Genomic DNA, 11,863 nt, shown 5'->3' on the forward strand with positions numbered 1-11,863 from the left:
TTTACATATACTAAAAGAAAGTATTTTCCATGTGGTAAATATATATAATCTATTAATTGATTGAATTTAAAGAAAATGTACTATATTGTGATATATATCGTTACTGGGATATGAGATGACTTATTTCGTGATATGAGATTTTGGTCATATCACCCAGCCCTAATTGCTAGCATCTCTGAAATTGCCTACCCTGCCTTTAATAGACTTAAATGACCTGTTTAGCCAAAAAAATAAAAAATAACACTAGAACACAAATTATACAAATTTAGGGCTGGGTATCGATACAGGTGTCCCAATTCAATTAGATTCACAAGATTTCAATTTGATTAAGTTCTCGATTTGACTCAATGAATTCAATTATTATTATTTTTCTGGCACCACCACAAAAAAAGCAATAAATGAATAAAAGAGTTATTGTTTTTGTCGTTGTTGTTTTTGACCCATGTAATAAGGTTACGACACCCACAATTTTAGATAACAGTGAAATTGAACAATTCTCGATTCCAATTTCGATACCACAGCTAAAATAATAACTAATATAGCCTAAATTTGATTAGAATCCTAAGATTATTAAAGATAAGTTAACAGTCATTAATAAAAAAGAACAAATAATTTAGGCTAACTAAGCAATAACACAAATAAATACAATAGAACAAATACACAAATATAATATTCAGTGGTTTTAAGGTTTTTCAGGTAGTTCAACAGTAGTTCTCAGGTTCAGAAATTGAATAAAGTAATCAAATGTAAAATAGCCTAACACAGCAAATAATCTTCACTGAAGTTACAAAAATTGTATTAATTGAAAAGAAAGGAGATATTTCTTTGTATTTTGTAGTTTGATTAAGATTAAAAATATTAGGAATATTAGGCTGCTGTCACTTTAACAGTAATGCATGAATCCAATATGATGATACAAATGTTCTTTCTCTACAGTGGAGCAGAGAGAACAAGCAAGAGGGAGATTTGAAGAAAGACTGCAGAAATAGACCAGAGACAATACAACAGAGAAAAGGGTTCCGGACCGACTCAGAGCAGGGCTCTTAAGATTGAAGTGTGATTATTGGAGGTGGAGCAATAAAGAGAGGGGTGTGTTGATTTTAAAGATCAACATTGTCCAACAGTGTTTTAGAAATCCTACCGCTTTGAAAAACTAATGCAAAATGCAGAAGCTGCTCACTGCAGAGCAAATGTGGGTGGAGCTTACCTCTTGCTCCTCCTCACTAGAGCTCCAGCAAGGAGTGAATGTAGGGCTGGGTGATTTAAATCGTGATATTGTTATGCGCATCTCGTCAGTAAAGCCGGTTCCTTGATTAGTAGTAAATCGCCTTCACCTGCTTTCAGATGGAGCGGCATTTACTACAAAGAGCCGTAAATAACTGACAAGCTGAGCCATATCGCATTAATTAACGCTGGCGATACGTCCGCGATTTTAATGCGATATGGCTCAGCTTGTCAGTTAACTACAACTCTATGTAGTAAATGCCGCTCCATCTGAAAGCAGGTGAAGGCGATTTACTACTAATCAAGGAACCGGCTTTACTGACGAGATGCGCATAACAATATCACGATTTAAATCGCCCAGCCGTAAGTGAATGTAATTTTGGGTCTAATGGGTGGAGCTAGAATATCTAACCACACCATAACCCTGCCCACAACTCTATCCCTCCACCCTCTTAGAAGACTAGTAATTGAGATTAACGTCAATCAGATATTATGTGTAATGTTAAATAAATAAATTAAATAAATACACAAAAAAAGATTGAATCGTGATTTTTGAGAACTTATATCGAATTGACCACATAAAAAAAAAAAAAAAAAAGAAGAATTGGAAAATCTTCTGGGGGGAATTTTGAATGGCTCCATTTCTCCCATTATAACTTGTCAGCAGTGGCGTTTTCTTGCGGAGGCCAAGGGAAGCCAGGCTTCCTCACTTTTTCAGAATATAATCGTCATTTAATAAACACTTTTGTTTTCACAGTTTACGTAATCCTTCTGTCATCTCCTCATCGTCTCTCTTCATTCATTACTGAGCGTTTTATGATGTGTAAAACAGCGCCCCTATAAAAGTGACATGGTGAATGAGCGTTGAAAACATGGTACTGCACCCTGTGTCTGTGAGGAGGCCAGGCTGAGTTGGCGTCCCTTGATAAAAAAAAAAGGATAGGATAGTGTCAAGGGAAGCCATGAACTTGTTGGCATCAGGCCAATCACATCACGTTATCATCGTCAATGAATGAATGAATGAAATAGCGGAAGATTTGTGGATTTGTGTTGACATCTTGTTTAGCTAGTTAGCTAAAATTATTAATTGTAATTATGGAGGGTGGAGATTTGGAGTATTTGATAAAAAAAATCTTTTACTAAACTGCCTCTACAGCAGCAGTGTGTGAGAGAGAGCGAGAGAGAGCGAGAGAGAGAGAGAGAGAGAGAGAGAGAGAGAGAGAGAGAGCTAGAGAGAGAGAGCGCGTCTGGTCTGAACTGCCCATTTAGCGATGTGTTATTTTTTTTATGTGATTATAGTTCTTCTTACTGTTTATTGCGTTCTTTGATTACGCAGCATGTGAGTGCACTTTGTTGTTTATTGTTGTGATTGTTTGTGAATAACCACTTTTGTATATCCTTACATGAGCGTCACACCGATTTAAGGGTGTATTAAATGAAAAAGGTTATGTTCTTGTTGCTTACCGTTGGCGTTTCCTATCTGCGAATGTTTTAATAAAAAAACACCATGAAAGATGTTTAAGAGGACTGACTGTGTGTGTGAGTGAGTGAGTGAGTGAGTGAGTGAGTGAGTGAGTGAGAGAGAGAGAGAGAGAGAGAGAGAGAGAGAGCGTGCTCAAAGTGTTGGATTGTAACAAGCGTAAGTCCCGGTAAGATGATGCTGGGCGCTCTAATAGTTCATTCAAATAGCAACATATAAATGGTAACGTATGATTTTCTGCCCCCACCCCTTAAAACACAATCAATCAAACTTATGCCTGCATTATTGTCGATGGAAGATCGCCAATTTTGACAAGAAAATTAAACTTCATTAAACTTGACAAAGTAGTTACCTCACATTTCATTGTTACCCACTTTAATGTGCGATAATGTCACAGCGTTGCTGGTGTTTTCACAGTCCTGAGATAAATGAAGATCTGCAAGTTATTGTTTTTATTGTTGTGGCATATTTATTATGATTTATCTCCAATCTTGTCTAAAACATAATCATATCCAGTCCAAGCCAGAGGATGGGACACTTTGGGCATTGGAACGGGAATTTGGGCTGGAAATAATCACTAATTTGAACAACTTTAATTTTGTTCTAATACTTGACTATATCATAAAGTGAAATTAATGTATGAAAAAAAAATTGCACACATTATTAATGTATAATTTGTACAGTCTTTACTCATAATTAATATTTTATGGGATGTATAACCTTGTCTACTTCTAATGCTCTTTAATGTGATGTTTGTATGAATATGAACATTCATTTCTTGCTTTCTTTAATAAAAAAGGTGATCAGACTGAAGTATTGCACATATACATACAGTAGGCTTGTGCGCTCCACTTTAAATCATGAAATATGCACAAGGAATAAAGACACTTTTTCTTAGTTTTACCTTTTGTTTTTGTTTTTTCTTTGTAAACTGTGGTTGATGGGTTTAGATAATGGGGCAAAACTCAGTAATCTATAAAACTATCAATAATTAATACAATAATTGCCAGTGTAATTCGTATTTGCTGATTTTCTTCTGTTTTCCTCAATGATGATCAATAATTAAAGCACTATTTTGCTTTTCGGTATTTTAAAGTGAACGAGCAGTTTGTGACCCGGATGTGCGAAATAATAAAAAGCTAACGTTACAATGTTTGAAGAGAGAAAAAGTCATTTCCACGACGAAAACCTTTAAGCACATTCAAAGTAAATTAAATTATATTGAGGACATCTCCAGTTATTAACCAAGAAAATGAGACACATCTTTTCTATTACTTTTGTGTGCACTTTACTCACAAAAAATAAGACTAATAAATGTTAGATACAGGATTACAATGTCACGTTGAATAATAATGCATTCATTCTACAGCGCTTGCAACAACTATACCATTGAATCAGCGGTCTTTATCAACTTAAACACTTAAAAACACTAATAAATGTTAGATACAGCATTACAATGTCACGTTGAATAATAATCCATTACAGCGCTTGCAAAAAATACACCATTGAATCAACTGTTCTTATTAACTTAAACACTTAAAATGCTTCAAAACACAAACCTTTCTTCAGTCGATTCACCTCAGACACGAAAGTGCGGCGCAGCCTTATGACGTGTGATTCTTCTTCTGTGCATTCACTGGCGAGTTGCAAACCGATAAAAGGGAGCAAAGCGCCACCTAATGTGCTGGAGGGTGACAAAGAGGAAGATGTTCCGTTTCAAACCATCGTTTCTTGACCTGTGAATTTTACAAAGAATTTAAATAAGATATCTTAGAATTTTGGAAAATTAAGTATTGTTGCCAACTATGTTACAGGGATTGATTACACTGATTCCTAAGCCGGTTGAAGATTTATAGAGAATTGGAGGCCTAGGGGAGAGTGGGGTGATTTGTGCCAGGGGGGAAGTGGTTCCACCCTTGTTTCTGGAAAACCATAGAAGAAATTGGTCATGTGACCACATCATTTTGAAATGCAATCACTTTTACTCGTCCTCCAAAGAAGAGAGACACATGGCATGAGAGTTAAGCATATTTTAGTGCAAAAAAACTGTTTTTTTCCTTTTCAAAGTAAAATTTCTATGATTAAGGTTTTTTGATTGTAGTGTCTGAACAATTATAGACAAGTTTGAAAACATTTCACACATGTTTTAGTGCTTTAGTAGGCTACACAATGAGTCTATACAGTTAGCATGATGTTAGCTCTTAACTGCTGGATCATGCTAGTTTTTCAAACTTGTGGGTCTGGGGTGATTTGTGCCAAAGGGCATGGGTTAAGCTGTGCCAGATCCAGACCACCTAGACCAGTGGTTCTCAATCCTGGTCCTGGGGACCCACAGCTCTGCACAGTTTATATGTCTCCTTTATCTGACACTCCCAGTTCAGTTCATTGAGCTCTTTCCTAACGAGATGATGATCTGAATCAGGTGTGTTAAATGAGGGAGACATACAAACTGTGCAGAGCTGTGGGTCCCCAGCACCAGGATTGAGAACCACTGACCTAGACCTACATATTCACAGGGGATAATCTTGAGAAGTGAGGAGATGGGCATGCCTCATCATTGTTTGACTTAGGCCTGCCTGTTATTTGTTTAATTTAGCTAACACTGATTTCAGTTTTGAGTTTGCACTATGTTATTATAGTCCACATGAAATCAAAATTGACCATATTTACTTTGTTTGCCTAAATTGATCGTTTTGTGGTGAACAATTCATCCATGCAAGTCAATCCACACAAAAAAAATGTTTTGGCTTCATAATCTTTAATCAAAGTCTGAAAATGCCCCTCCCCTCTACATTGGAGGACCTTCCCTGATGACGTAGGTTTGAGGACTTGGGTTGGGAAACGCTTAACCACTCCCCTCAAACCGTTAGTCTGTTATGAGCGAGCGATAGAGAGGAGGAGCGCTAGAGTAAAACCCTGCCCTCTGTTCAATATTCCTTTTCACTGGGAAATACGTCACAACACTGGAGAAAAGTCGTTTGCAACTTCCGGTTCTGGCGGACTTTAAAGAGAAGTTTTATTCCGTTTTAATCCTATGTCACAATAGGATGTTTAGAAATTAGCCTAGTCACTTTATTCTTATACGATACATAATTGACAGACAGCGCTATGTCAACAGGCATCTATTGCCAAAGCCTTTTTGCCTGAAATGATTCACAAATATCATATATTGTGTTGCTATGGTGCTCTAAATGGTTGCTAGGGCGTAGCTTGATAGCTTCACAATGATCCTGAGAGACTGATTGGTCGTCTGAGTAAAATGAGCCCGCCCCCTTGTCTCTATGACACTGTGATCCAGAGTTATGTTCAATACAAAATCCCTATGCAATTGACCATAGTAGGAAAAACGCATGCTATGGTATTCCAGGGTGACAATATCTAAATAAACCTTAAATTAGTAATTTTGTATTGAATTTATCTTGCTTTCAGATAGCATTACGGTTCATAACATTAAAATGTTCTGTTTTACTTCAGAAATCACTGGCACAATTTACCCCCAATGTATTCCCCCAAAGGCACAACTTCCCCCGCACCAGGGGCAAGTTGTGCCATGAGACCACTTTTATCCCAAGAGCTATATTTCTGAAACAATTTATTTCAGATCCAAAGTTATTGTTCTCAGGGATGCACCACATCCTGAAATATATGTACATCCTTAGGTTGAAGGCATTACTGCCATGGCCTCACTTTAAAGTCACTTTGAGTAAAAACTGGCACAACTCACACCACTTTTCCTAACTTTAATCAATAATGGTTCTAAATTATTCTCACATATCTTTGCAAATCGACTAAAGTTAGTCATGTTTAAATTAAATCATAGATTATTGTCAATCTGGCTTCATATGTGGATGATAATTGCAATAGTTCTGTTAAACTACCTTTTGGGACCACAATTCAATATAGGTAGAGGTGTCAGAAAAGGAGATCCATTATCTCCTCTGTTATTTCTTTTGGTGATTCAAGTAATGTTATTTTCATATTAAAATCAATATGTTTCAAGGTATTCAGTAGGCCAGTAATGTTAAATATTCCCAATTAGCAGATATACATACAATAATTCAAATTGGCTTTTGAGTGTCTTAATGAGTTATATATTTTAATGATTTGCTTTAAAGAAAGACTCAGTAACTTGTCAGAATTATGTGGCATATATATATTCCAATAAACTCTATGCGCTTCCGCGTTTTTGTCTCAGCCAGATTAGTTACATCGGGTGCTGCGCCACAAGCCGTTTTGAAAATTGGCGAATGAGCTGGAGAAGATGGCAAATTACACTCGCTGTTTACTACAGCTTCCCACGATTACCATGAATGATGTTACTCGTATTGTGAGGTAGTCAGCCGTCACACCCAACAGCAAAAAAAGAGAAGAGCTTCAAATTATATATTTTGAGTTACATCTGCAACTTTAAGGGTGAGTTTTCTCATCTCATGCTAAATACAACTAGAGAAGTCAGAGAAACCCCAAAGATTGAGAGTAGGAGAAATCAAAAGCAGAAGTGAAGTTGTTTGTTTTACTACATTTGTACATAGTCAAATGGGTTCATTATAGGTTCTTCAATTTAATGATAGTAGTAATAACAATATGTACTGTATGTTTAGAATCTATTTATAGTCTAGATGGAAATAGGGGTCCACGCGCACCCCCCGGCTTTTTTTATGCCACCTGATATTTTTAAATCCTTAAATTGTCTATTTTCAGAATCTGCCAGGTACCAAGCTGAAATAATGTCCCAAAGGCTTCATTTGTAGAGGATCAACTATATTTTCGTTTTCTCAAGCGCATAGGGTGATTTTTTTTCACAACCTGTTATTTCTTTATCATTCAAGTGTCTATTTTAAGATTAAATTGGGTACCAAGCTGAAATAATGTCCAAAATGCTTTATTTTTAATCCTTTGCACCAAACCCGAAAAATCTAATGTGATATAAAGTGCCATAACTTCTGATGTAAACAACTCACAGAGACAAATGGACACATTTTTCCATACAATTCTGACCCAGGGAAATTGTTAGTTGTTATATTTTACAACATCTTGACCATCTATGGTCAAAAACAGCATAAAAGCTCATTTGACAACGTTTCTATTATACTAATAGCAGCCTGAAATGGGGTTTATTTTAACCTTTTACTGCACCTATCCCGAACCTGAAGAAACTGAAAATAGCTTTACTTTTGAAGTAAACAAAACAAAGCAAATTAACTTTGTAAAACTACAGAAAAAATTCCAAAAAGGTCCAAAAAGTTGGCTAACTGCCAGTTTGGGAATGTTGGGGCTTTGCAGTTGGTGGCCCTTGGTTGGTACATGCAGATCGCCATCTCCCACTGCTCTCTCTTTTGGAACAATTTCAGTAAGTATTTGAAACTATAATTAAGAAACACCTTTGTAGTCATAACTAAGTCATAAGTAATTTTTCAACAGTTTTTACTATAATCACAGGCTTTTGGAAAGCGAGAAGCTATCATATCTGCACAGTATCCGAGATATGAGACTCTGTGAAGCAGCCAGTTCACCATACCGCATGATGGATATTTGTGAACAGATTTACATTAGATATACATTAACATTAGAAGACTTGCATTTGGATACAATTGGCTATCACCAATACTGCTATAAAAGCTTTACAGGGAAAATAGATTGTTTGCAAGTGTCAAAGGCTTCTACATCTGGTGAATTATCATCATTGAAAAAGTACTCTCTGCGCCATGTCAAATCTCTGTCAATTCAATCTGAAGGAGCTCCAAGAAGGTGTTCATTCTTGTTTCCCAATCAGTGCATTTTCTGTGACAAAGCAAAATCCAAGTTCAAGGGCAAGACTGAAGAGCTTACAAAGTTTCAGAGCTGGAAACACAATGAACCAGCCTGGGCTGTGTTTCTCAAAAGCATCGTAAGCCTAAGAAGTTCGTAGAAATGATCGTACAAATGATCTTAATATTAGGTCTGTTTCCCAAAAGCATCGTAACTTAAGTTGCACTTGAAAATCTTCGTAGATCTACGAGTGCTCTGGAGTAATCGTAAAGCCTGAAGTGCATCGTAAGGAGACAGAGTTATGAGGGCACCTGCTAGACAACCGGCAAATTGCACCTAAAATGTACTCTTCAAAGTCATTTCTCTTTTTTTTTTTTTTACATATATTTTTATTCATTTATATTTTCTACTCATTACACAATTCAATATAGAAATAAAGTAATAAAATAAAAATGACATAACTGAACATGAATAATTGTTAGAATGAAAAAAAAAAAGTACACTGTTGTATATGGACATTTCAAGGGTACTACAAATGTTGTATTTAACAAAAAATATTTAATGTGCTTTAAAGATGACACAAATAAAGGAGGAACTCAAAAAAATGTGTCAGTGACTTGCTGGCGTGCATGAAACCCAGCCATGTATTGAACATGTCTTGGTTGATCATCATGAAGTTGCATCTAAACTTCATTCTCTTCCTCCATCTCTTCATCTTCCTCCCTGATGTCCAAGGGCACTCTTGCCCGCACTGCAATGTTGTGCAACATAGCTGTTACTGTTATTACAGCACAGCACTTTTGTGGCACAAAAAGAAGACCACCACTGGACTTGTGAATGGCCCGAAAGCGTAGCTTCCACCTCCCTAAAGTGCGCTCCACAATACTTCGGGCAACACGGTGAGCCTCATTGAAATCTGCCTCACTGTTACGGACAGGATTAGCAACAGGGGTGAACAGATATGGCCTCAATGGATATCCGCTGTCACCAAGCAGCCTCCACTGTCCTTTCAAGTTTTGGGCCTCTTGACCCACAGATGAGTTGGTAAAGATATAGGAGTCATGTGTGCTCCCAGGCCACCTTGCAACAATAGCCGCTTTCCGACCAAGTAGTTCTAGTAACTTAGTTCTAGGAACTGTCCACTTCTAAACAGTTCTAAGAACTACTCTCCCCCAAACTCGGTTTTGCTGTTTGCGTTCGCACTGGCCAAGTGGCCATAGGAACTGGTAGGAGGGGTAAGGGAGTGACGCAAGCACGGTGACTTTTATTTTGACGGCGCGACGGACCTTTATTTTGGCGGCGCTGAGAACGCCAGAGCAAACAATGCTCGCATTCTCTGTGTTTATTAGTTAGCGATCTGTCTAACACAGTACTGTTTAATATCTTATTAGATAGAACTGTTATAGAAAGTAGACAGTATATGAAAAAAGGTTAGTAGCCTACATAATCATGTTTGGCTTGGTCCCCTCAAAGTTGCGTTGGATTTTCTCTTCAGCATTTAAGGTTTAGAGACCCATCTATCACTGTTTTCCATGTTTGTATAGTTAGTTTATGGAGTAAATATATAGGCTATAATGTGTTTACATTATAGCTGTTTTAAAAATGGCGGGTGCTGGTGTTCCGCGTGCGTTCGGTCAATCAGCGTACACTAACGTCACGGATAGTTCCTATTCGCCTTATTCACCTCGAACGTTCCACCGAGCCTGAGGGGTACACTGACCACTTCCGGGAGTTCTCACAACGCGATTTATCTCAGTGCAATGGCGCCTCACGGCTGTGTTCCCCAATGTAAAAAAAATATATTGCATTACAATAAGTGTGTTGGGATTGTCAAAACATTTTTAGTAACTAAACTGAATTTTATTAGGTTTAGTGACAACATGTTACAATGTTTACATGGTAGCCTACAATTTCTGGTAAGCTACGCTTTTTTATTATTTCAATTCAATTAGTGTGATTTGATTTAATATTGACTCATTTGGATCAATATTAGGTATTCAAGATAGGCATTACATTTTCTAAAGAAAAAAACAACTCCCCTAATGCTGTAAACATACAGCTGGCAGTATTATTTAAGGTTAAAATAACTCAAATTAAATATAATGCGTTTTTTTATTATAATAACAACTTTATTTAATGATATAAGTACAAATATAATAAATATGTAATATAGTAGGCCTACACATATTTAGCAAAATACTCTCTATAGCTCTTTTTTTCTAGCCAACTAACGTGCTATAGCCTCGACAATGGATAATACACATCAGAAGGCATCCTGGTCGTAATTTTAAGGTTAGTTTTATTATATGTCTGGAGCTGCTGAATCTTCCATAGAAGATCGTATGCGTCGGAGTCAAACTTCCGGGTTTGTGTACCCCTCAACGGCGTTCGAGTTTTCAAAATGGCCGCCAGGTGAATAAGGCGAATAGTGCTGGTTTAGACCCTACTCTGAAGTAGGACCTAAATTAGTTCCTACAAATGGAGTTCCTAGAACTAAAATCGTTCCTAGTTCCTGCGGTGCGAACACGCCGACATCCGGGTACTATAGCCAATAGTTCTAGGAACCAGGCTTGTGCACAATTCAGAATTGAATTGAGAATGACTCCTTAATTCCAATTCAATTCTTGAATTTGAATTGAATTTGAATTGATGTCAAAAACAGGATCTAGAATTACAATTCGAATTTGAATTAAATGAAGCAGAATTGCAATTCAATAAAAATTCAAAGAAATTAATATACATATTTTAAGTGAAGTGTTTAACAATGAAGCTTTACAGTATATGTCAGATATGATTGCATTATAAATGATATTAGTTTGAACTACTTGTACAGATTACATTAAAAGGATATGTTTTGCCCCAGCAATGAATGTTAAAAGCTCTAGTCACAGAAGAAATAATTAAGTTTGATTTATTGTAATTGTAATTTTGTGGAACATGATGGAACATGACTCCATTTCCCAGAATGCTTTACTTTAACCAAGTATTTAAAATGGTTGCTAAATAATTTCAGGTGGACATTTGTTTGAAAGCACAATTTGATGGACTTTTTAAGTTTCAAAGTCCCTTACAACTTCAGATTACAAAGGTTGATAGATTTGAAACCTGTAACAACAGCGACATGGAAAATAATAGCAGGCATAAAAGGTCATCTGTACTAGTTCATTTTGAAGAACCAATTCCATCAAGAACCTCTGGAAACCACAGAGCCATATGCAAGCACTGCAGTGCTCCAGTCTGTGGCTCTGTCAAGGCTACTTCAAATTTCAAAAGGCATCTACAAGTTAACAGACAGACAGTCTTCTATTTTGAAAACCATCTCTTGATGGTATTTATGCAACTGATATTTGATATAACTAGTGTTGGGGTCACTACTCAAGAACGTGTAATACACATTATTCACTTTTAAAA

At 36.7% G+C, this 11,863-nt stretch overlaps 1 protein-coding gene across 1 annotated transcript in view; it reads right to left on the bottom strand.

Annotated features, from left to right (window-relative positions):
* The window catches only part of LOC308689519 (uncharacterized protein), a 28,593-nt gene extending 24,257 nt beyond the window's left edge, over positions 1-4,336 (bottom strand). The window contains exon 1 of the mRNA XM_081363264.1: positions 4,264-4,336. The gene's annotated coding sequence lies outside the window, so the exon portion shown is untranslated. The remainder of the gene's footprint in view (positions 1-4,263) is intronic.
* Positions 4,337-11,863: the final 7,527 nt, after the last annotated feature.

Source organism: Scardinius erythrophthalmus, assembly GCF_964197995.2.
Source record: "Scardinius erythrophthalmus genome assembly, chromosome: 4".
Classification (NCBI taxonomy): Eukaryota; Metazoa; Chordata; class Actinopteri; order Cypriniformes; family Leuciscidae; genus Scardinius; species Scardinius erythrophthalmus.